Raw genomic sequence first — 9,770 nt, 5'->3', positions numbered from 1 at the left:
ACAAAACCAGCACTTTGTCACTTTCATTTTTTTAGAAAGTAAAAAAAAAATCACTGCACTAAATCAACATTCACCACCTTATGACAAGATGATTGTGTGAATTGTACTCTTTGTGTCACATCCGCTTTATTTTCATGCTTCAGTTTTACATTTACATTTCATTTACAAAATGCAAACTTTAAAAAAAAACATTGGAAAAGCAGTCTTCTCGCCTGATGTCCCTTCAGGTGTTTGGCTACAGCTCTCATCATCCCCAGCCAAAGTAGGATTGCGGGCAAACACCGCTGGAGCGCACCGAGTTGAGATGCTGCCACAGCAGCCACTCCGCTTTGCTGAGGTGTCAAGAGGACGGAAGCGGAGGGCGTGAGGGTGAAGAGATCTGCAGAGCACTTCTGTCTTCAGACCACTGGCAGCAACAAATGGCTCGTGTCAGCATGTGAAGAAAAGACAGTCCAGGAAAAGCCTCACTCGGCTGCTCACTTCAGTGGATATGGTTGCAAGCCTGAATCGTAGCCAGTCTAGTGTCAGAGTGCCGAGGCTGAGGCTCTGGAAATGCCCAGTTCTAGTCCCCAGTTGGCCAGGAAGTTCCCTGGGAGACTCTGGCCAGCCACTGATTCTCAGGCTAAAGGAGGAGGCCTGTCTATGCCATCCTGGTATATTTGTAAGAATGAAAATGGCAGGATATGTACGGTAATAAATATGATTGACAATTTATTATCCAAGGCTTGGATATTAGATGGTCAGCAAGATGCAGCAGCATGCAAAGGAAGTAAAATAATTTAAAGCCAGCACCCACTTAGATTTATTAGACACCAGCAGAGGAAACATGTTTAACATGCATATAACAAGTAGGACCTCGCACAACATGTTCAGGATTCCAGCTAGTCAGCCAGCATGCCAGCCAGGTCCCTTTCCAGAATACTCCATTCTATTTCCCCTCCCCTGGACTTTCATTCTTCCAAGGGACACCCTACATTCTGGGGCAACCAGGCATGCTCACTCTTCACTCTGTTGTTTCACAGTTTCCGCCCTTAGTTCCCTCCCCGCACCCTGTTCCTCTTTCTTTTAATACTTCCGCAAACCTTAAAGTCCACCCCACCCACCTTGCTGATACTTCTCTGTGCATGGCTAGTGCCATTTTTACTATGTAAGGATCTGGGTATTTATTTATTTTATTTATTTATTATTAAAACATAAGTAGCTTCCATTACTTGAAGATCCACATTTAAAGACACGGGTCCTCATGCCTCTTTGAATGTTCTATTATTGTATAAACATTATTTTCAGTATAAATGTATTGATAGGGTATCAACAAGGTTATTGTTGTTGTTGTTGTTATTATTATTATTAGAACATTTCTATGCCGCCCCTTGCCCAAGCCTTCTGTTATGCACTAACAGAAACTGCCACACCACATGTTTGTCCATAGTTACTGCTTGGTGTGTCTTATTTCCATGACTGGGGCTGCAGCATTGAAAAAGTTGACCCTTTATTTCCCTGCTTTTCCTCCTCTCTCTCTGCAGAGAATCCTGGGAACTGTAGTTCTCTCAGGAGGGGCATGATCTCAGACAGAATTCTCAGCATCCTAGCCAGGTAGCCATGCTTAATTCTTTAGCAGAAAGCAAAGACAGATAAACTCTTATAAAGAAAAGGATGAAAATTTGCAGAATATTCTCCCTGCCTTCTCATAAATGATACTATGATACTTCTAACTCTCACCCTAATTCTTTATTCCTAAGAATGAAGCTGTACAACACCAAGTGGGTAAGATATTCCCATCATGCCATTCCCTCAACTGTCACCACCGGCAGCCATCTTCCAGCAGGCCGCAGCAGGGAAAGAGGAGATCAGAAGCAAAGCCATTCCACTGGCCCTCTTGAAAAGCCACCTGCTTTCTTCCTTTTCCCTCATTACCATTTTACCTTTACTTTAATTGGCTGTGACTTTTTATGTTGTAACCCAGCAGGCAGGGGCTGTCTTGTCTTTATTGATTGTACAGAAGTTGCTCAGAGAATCTTTTTGTCTGAGGAGTAGAATACAAATAGGTGAAGCAAACATTTTCCCTCCTGGCATGTGGACCTGGCCTGGCCTTCTCCATTCTGACTGGCAGTGAGTCTCAGACTGAGAAAGGCCCTTTCCCAGGCCAGGCTGACATGGTCTTCCTCTCCAGCCAGGTACCTGAAGCCTGTGATCTGATCCTCCTGTTGTAGAACTGCATCTCCTATCATCCCCAGCTAATTGTCATACTGACTGGGATTTAAGGTAATGACCTATAAGGACTGTGGCCCATCAGCTGCCCATCAGCAACAGTCCCTGCAGCATGTCGGCACATGGATCATCATTTCTTACATTATGGTGAGACATGCTGCATCCCACCCTGTTCCTGACAAAGAACCCCCAGAGCTGCTGTTGATGCACAGGATGCCACCTCTGGAACTGGCAGCGGCATAGCGCTTCATGGCCAGAAGTCCTCATCAGACCCCCATGGACTTGTCCAATCCCCCTTCAAGCCACACAAGCCAGTACACTACACATCCCATGCCAGCCAACACTGCATGTTAGCTTTCCACAGTTTCAAGGGCGTTCCGTGCAAGGTTGTGGATGACAAGCCAAGGTCAGGCCCTTAATTACTGTGCTAGCCAGCTCTAACAGGGTCATTGTGAAGCTACAAGGCTATGTAGGCTTCTCTGGGATAGGACAGCAAGAAAAGCAAAAGAGAACCCAGTGAAACACCACACCCAGTGAGTGCAGCAAAATGTCTGGAGCTGCATTCTGGCTAATCCCAAGGGAGCACTGCAGGCACAGCCTTCCATCTGCATATCTCTTCCTTGCAAAAATGGGCAAAGGAGTCTTCCCTCCCTTGCCTCCCTCCTTTTTTCCGCCTTGTAAGCAAAGTCCTCATAAGGTTCCCATCCCCACTCCCATTCTCATCCTGCGCTCATGTTCCCACAAGCAACGAGATGCAAAGCCACGCTTGGAATCTGATTCCCCGGCTTTAAGCTCTGCTCTGCCAGCAAAGTGCAACTTGAAAGCTCCCCTGTCACAGTTACAAAAGCTCAGAACAGCCCTTCCTTGGATAATCATGCTTATTGCCAGATTAAGAGAGAGAGCATGTAGCAGCTGATGCTAGCCACATGGGCTGGGCTGGGGCAAATCTCTTTTAAACAATCCCCCATACAGCTCTGCACACACACTCACACACCTCGTTCCCACTTGACCGTCTAACTTGGGAAGCGCAAGCAAACAAAAGAGAAGAATCGGATCTGCTGGAGGGAAAGAGAGACTTCAGTTGGAGTTAAACATTGCTAGTTCGTTTTTTTCAGAGCTGGACATGGACTCAGTTTGCTAAGCAGCCCAAGGTTTACTCCAGGAATGAGTTTCTCTCGACTTCCCCCATTTTCTCCTCACCAATAAGGTAAATTAAGTGGGGCAGGGAGCAATTTACCCAAGCTCACTCTCCAACTGGTTCACAGTTCTGTAGGAATTTGGTGTTAGATCTTTGCCGTTCTTAGCAGATATTCTAAGCCCAGATTTCTTCAGATTGGCATTGGATCACAACCGGTGTTGGATTACAATCATCCCTAGTCAGCCTGCTCAATGAAGCTAATGAAGGAAGGTACAGGGCAGAAGACATTCTTCACTCAGGTCAACAGTTAAACTAGATAATCCGCTGCCACGAGATAGTGATGGCCACCAAGTTAACTTGTAAAGGGAATCAGGCAGATGCATGGGGAAGGTGGCTCTCAATGGTGGCTTGTTATGATGGCTGCATGCTACCTTCAGGATTGGAGGCAGCGTGTCAGTGTGCTCCAGTTGCTAGGGAACATGACTGTGAAGGTATTGTTGTGCTTGTGTCCTGTTTGTGGTCTTTCTACAGGGGCATCTGTGTTGGCTGGTATGTGAACGGAATGCTGGATTTGGTTGGCATTTGGTTTGATCCAGCACAATTCTTTTTATCCTTTTAATACATTTATTTTTCAAGTATATATAATAAGATGGGCTAGCTGAGGTTGTGACTGAGGTGGCATGTGAACTGTGAGGACAACACACAGGTCTCCTCTTTGCTCTTTCTCAAACACATACACCCTACAGACAAAATAAAATGCTCCATTTCAATGCCTGTAAAACACAGTGGTTTTGTTTGTTTTGCAATATAAATTTGAAAATAACTGAAAGCAGGCCTTGCTATAAATCAGCCCCCTACCCCTGAATCTCCAATTTCACCACACACACTTCACCCTTCCTAAACTGGGAAGCAGAATAGCATCCCAGGAGAAAAGGGGAAATGGCTTGGAGGAGACAACTGATGATAAAGGATGAAGTGTGCACACGCCAAATCCCCAATGGGGAAAAGATCTAGGATATACTCCTTAAGTTATGCTTCCTAACTGCTTATTCTATCATATGGTGGTACAGCTCATTTGACGACGTGACATCGAGGATGCCAAGAAGCCTTGGCAGAGAGAACATATTTCCAGGCATGGATTCATTAAGCAGGTTTGCTCACATGGAAAGGGGAGAGGGGATTCTATCTGTCTCCATTAAAAAGTCCTCAAACCAGCAAGAGTGCGCCTTTCTTTTGACAAAACCAATTTTTGCTTGAGTTTCACTGCCAGGAGTGTGATTAGATTTGAGATGAGAAGGAAATACTGCTCAAGCAAGAAAGATATAGAAAGGGCACTTTGGATTCAAAGAAAATGGGCTGGGATGTATCACCTTTCAAGTGCTGTTGGACACTCTGTGTCAGTTACTTACCCTAAAAGGGTTAAGCAGCTGGCTCGAGTGCTGTGAAGCAATCCAGACAGTCCAACTGGTACCAAAAGTAACAGAGGGGATGCTTGAAAGAGTCAGCCTTTGGATCTTCTTACATATGTTCTGCATTATCTATAGTGGCTGCCTGTTTGTTTCAGGCAAGTTGGTTTATGGCAATTGTATTTATTCAGCTTGGCACAATTGTATCACCTTTTTCCTCCAAAGAGCCATTTAACCATTTGTTCCTCACAACAACCCTTGGAGGTAGGCAGGGCTGAGAGGCAGGGCCTCAGGGACACCCCCGAGCATCATGGTCAAGTGGGGACTTGAACCCAGTACCACAACCCTAACAGCTACAGCACATGTGTTCTCCAGTAATAGCCTCCAAGGTCTGAGCCAAGTCTGTTTCTGATCAGGTTATCTGAATTATCCCCATCATCCATGTGAGCCTGCCCAAGCTTTAGCATCACCATCCCGAGTCCGTGCTATGAGTCCCAACAGTGAGAATTGTAAAATCAGGATGTTCTATGGACAGGGCTTTTTCTGTGGTGGCCCCACCTCATTGGAGTGCTCTTTCCCATGAAGGGGGGACGCCCCCTTTGCTGAACTTCAAAAGAATGTTAGTTACGCTAGCAATTTATTGTACTGTACTTGTAGCTAAGGTTTTGTCTTCTGCTACCACTTCTAATTTATTTGTTAAGTCTTAGGTGTATCGTATTTAGGGCTTAATTAAAAATACAAATTACAGAACCAGTTTTAAAACCAATAACAAACCTAAAGCAAAAGACTTAGGTGTACTTTCATATTATCTAAGATGTGTTCGATACAGAGTGAACAGAGTGCAGATTGACAATGAGGCTGTCGAAACAGTCAACTTCCTGGCATCCAAAATTGACCAACAAGGTGACCATAGACCTGAGATCAGAAGGTGCATAGCACTTGGAAGAAATGCAATGTCCGGCATGAATAACATTTGGAAGAGTAAAGATAACAGCTTGCCTCCCAAATGCATATTAGTCAACGCAATAATTTTTCCAATTGCTACATATGAGTGTGAAACTTGGACTCTGAAAAAGGCAGATAGAAGAAGGGTGGATGCTTTTGAATTGTGGTGCTGGGGACAACTCTTGAACATCCCATGGATTGCAAACATCAGAAAGAAGTCCTAGACCAAGCCTCACCAAAATTACCACTTGAAACAAAGACCGTCATACTTTGGCCATGTCATGAGAGCCGACTCACTTGAAAAGTCAACCATGCTGGGAGCGATCCGTAGAAAAAGGAGAAGGGGTCGCCCCAGCACCCACTGGCTGGACACCATAAAGAAAGGCACTGGGATGGACATGGTGGCTCTGTGGGAAGCAGTGCGAGACAGAGGGACACGGAGAGCAACGATCCATACAGTGGCCAAGGCTCAGACTCGACTGAATGGCTGACGACGGCAACGTTATTTAAACATGTGAACTGGATTTATGTTGGTGTGTTTGCTGACAGACTGTTGTGAATAATCTCAGGTGGCCAGCTCACACCTGCAGGTCAACACTTGACTCCACAAGCCAATGAAAAATGAATGTGTACCCAACTGAACTGACTTTCCACACTACATTAGGGAACTAACATGGAGTATCGTTTGAATATTCAGTATGCACATGAGCATGCAGAACTGGCACTGGTATCCAGCACTGCATTGACTGGCTGGGCCTGGGAACTGGGAGGAGAAGGATGGCTTAGGAGGGCCCCGACATAGGATGGGGCCAACAAAAGGCCCTTTGCCAACCTGTCACCCTCAACTGGAACATGCTCATACCTCCTTTTCGCATGGGGTGGTGGCCATTTTGGCCAAAGAAGCCTTAGCACTCAGATAATCTAGTTCATTAGAAAGAGAAAAAGTGAGTCAGAAGGGGCCTCTGGGCCACCTCGGCTCCAGCCAGCTCAGCTCATGTAATCCCCAAGATTCAGGTGGCCTTTTCCTCACTCTTGCTTGTCCATGGACATGGGCCAACCAGGGAGAGGAGAGGAGGGTCACTGAGATGAATGCCTGGCCCAGGGTTGGTGTTGGAGGGAACGCATTGGGTTCCTTGACCACAGCAACTGGCTCCCCACCAATGGTCTTCTGGTGAGGGATGGGGTGCACCTCATCAGGAGTGGGGGAGGAAATTTTGGGAATACTCCAGCAGGGTTTGTCTGGAGAGCATTAAACTGATGATGGGGGGTGGGGGGAATCAGGGCCCTCAGAAACCAGTCATGAAACCAATCATGATTGAACTGGCAAAGGAGCAGGCGCAGGGTCTCAGGGGCAGGGTGATGTAGGGACTGCAAGGGCTGGCTTGACTGCTGCACCGAGGGCTCCTGCTGTGCCAGGGAGGCTGGGAAGAGGAAGATCAGAGGCACCAGGAAATGGGATTCATGGGAACGAGCTGAGATGTATGTACACCGATGCTAGGAGCATGGGGAACAAGCAGGAAGAGTGTGAGGCTCTCCTGGACGTAGCCGGGTATGACCTGATGGGCATTATGGAAACATGGTGGAATGAAAAGCAGGTTTGGAATGTTAACATAGAAGGGTAGTCTCTGTTTGGCGAGGGTACTCTCATGTCTGTTGGCCTACATTTCTGAGGCCTTGTGGAAAATGGGAGAAGTTCCAGAGGATTGTAGGGTGGCATCAGTGGTTTCAATCTTCAAAAGGGTAGCAGAGGAGATATGGGGAATTACAGGCCAGTTAGCCTTACATTCATTTCGGAAAGATGATGGAAATGCTCATAAGAGGGAAAGTTCTAGAAACCCTAGATGAGAACGGGAGTCTGGCAAGCACGCAGCATGGATTATGCAAAAACAGATCCTGCCAGACGAACCTTGAGGAATTCTATGACAAGGTCTTACGGTGGGACGCTTGATGAAGGGGACGCGGTAGATGTGGTTTACCTGATCTCAGCAAGGCCTTTGACAAAATGCCACATGATATCCTGGTTGAGAAATTGATGAGTTTTGGGCTAGACTGATGCACTGTCCAATGGATTAGGGCATGGTTGACAGACTGCAAGCAGAAGGTGACCATCAGTGGGGAATCATCAGGATGGCAGCTGGTGACGAGTGGAGCCCCCCAGGGCTCAGCTCTGGGACTGATTCTGTTCAACCTTTTTATCAATGACATGGAGGAGGGAATGCTGACTAAATTCATGGATGACACCAAAGTAGGGGCAGTAGCCACAACTGAGGAGCAGGTGATCCAGATCCAGAAAGAACTGGACAAGCTGTGGAAGTCCATTGTCATTCCATAACAGGAACATGTTTCCCTAGGAATGGCGAATATTTGCTGTTGTTGGACTGCAGATCCCACTGTCTCTCTAAGCTATGATGGCTAAGGGTGATGGAAGTTGCAGTCCAACAACTTCCCCACCTCTTATATATAGGATTGCCTTTGTCCACTGCTGGTTTACGCAACAGAGAAAAAGCACATTCGGATCAGAACCAGTTCATTTGCAGGGGTTGGGATTCACCTGCCCTCCTTCAGAAGGAGCCCATACAAACATGAGCATGTGCCTCTGCCTGCAGAACTGGCTGGCTGGCTCCAGGTGGACGATGGGTGGACATGTGATAGCATGAGCAGGGGGCGCAAATGAGCTGGACCTCAAAAGGCCACCAGCAGAACAGTGGCCAGCACCCCTTCTCACAATGAAATTTCTCAGTCTCACTCCTTGTGTGTGTGTGAGCACGCAGGAGAGCGCGAGTGAAAAAGAGATCCATTCTTTCCTGCTCTCGACAACAACACAACCCTAATGCAAAGGACTTGGCCCACTTGTCCCAGGCACTGCAGACCCCCAAACCTGCACTGCTACGCACCCAAGGTTTGACTCTTCATCTCCACCACCTCACCAGTGATTTAGCCGATGGCTTACTAAGCCACATGAAGGAATCAATTAGTCTCCTTTGCAGGTCGGTAGACCTACCTTCTTTTTGCCTTGGTACATAATATGTAGGAGGGGGAGCTAGAAAGCCCTCTGTGCATGTGACATGTCTGAACGCTTCTTCCCATGAAAACAAACATACCGGCAAGCTCTTCCCATAGAACTAACCTGCAATTTAAAGAGGAAGACCCACATCTTTTATGTTAATGGATTGCAAGCAAGAAGCTTCTCATAGAAGAATGTTTCAGTATATGACTATGCACCCCTTTGTACTCTAGCTGTTTCTCCTGTATGAAGTGCAGAGTGGCTCAGAGACGACCCTTTCTCTGAAAAGCAGGGTTATTCTCAGAAATAGCAGAAAACCAGGACAGTGGCCTGTCTGGTTCAGTCTCACATAGTTGAACACACCAAGAAGAAAACAGTGGACCTTGTACTTAGAAAGTAAGCATGATAAGATGAAGAAAATACCAGATCCCACCTGTCTCACGTATCTTTTCCTATGCTCATAAATCTTACTTATTTTTCTGTAGAGAAACATGGTATCACTGGGTCCTCGTTTGCTGCAGAAATGGTACATCTCTAAATATTACTTATTTTTCTGTAGAGGAACATGATATCACTGGGTCCTTGTTCGCCGCAGAAATGGTACATCTCAGAAACCCCTCATCTGTCATTAGCAAGAGACAGCCTATCACAAGTGCCCATCCTCCTTCCACAAAGGAAACAGCCTTACCTAAACTTATCAGATATGCTGAGTTTATAGTTCCCACCATCCTCAGCAAGCATGGGAAGCCATTTCAGGAAGGCTGCCATAAACACCTGAAATTCCACTGAAATTCCACTGAGAGTTCTCTCCTGTTATATAATTTGTTCTAGCTACAGCACACCTACTCTTTTCTTTAATCCCTCATCATGCCTGATTATCTGGAAAGTTATATACCGTATTTTTCGCTCTATAAGACGCACCTGACCATAAGACGCACCTAGTTTTTAGAGGAGGGATCCATGGAAAGCTTCCTGATAATCACAGGCACATTCCCCATCACTTCCCCATGGGCTTCATTAAAAGACGGGTTGCCATTTGAAAACACACACCGACCTGTGACTAACAGCT

General features: G+C 46.3%; 1 long non-coding RNA gene across 1 annotated transcript in view; it reads right to left on the bottom strand.

Moving 5' to 3' along the window:
• Positions 1–559: 559 nt before the first annotated feature.
• LOC123027617 overlaps positions 560–9,770 on the bottom strand; it is a 20,784-nt gene continuing 11,573 nt past the window's right edge. The window contains exons 2-3 of the long non-coding RNA XR_006415535.1: positions 6,056–6,058; positions 560–622 (exon numbers count right to left, since the gene is read on the bottom strand). This is a non-coding gene — a long non-coding RNA (uncharacterized LOC123027617). The remainder of the gene's footprint in view (positions 623–6,055; positions 6,059–9,770) is intronic.

This window comes from Varanus komodoensis, unplaced genomic scaffold (assembly GCF_004798865.1).
Source record: "Varanus komodoensis strain SLA01 unplaced genomic scaffold, ASM479886v1 scaffold33, whole genome shotgun sequence".
Classification (NCBI taxonomy): domain Eukaryota; kingdom Metazoa; phylum Chordata; class Lepidosauria; order Squamata; family Varanidae; genus Varanus; species Varanus komodoensis.
The sequence above is the reverse complement of the archived record's forward strand: the minus strand, read 5'-3'. Positions and strand labels throughout refer to the sequence as shown.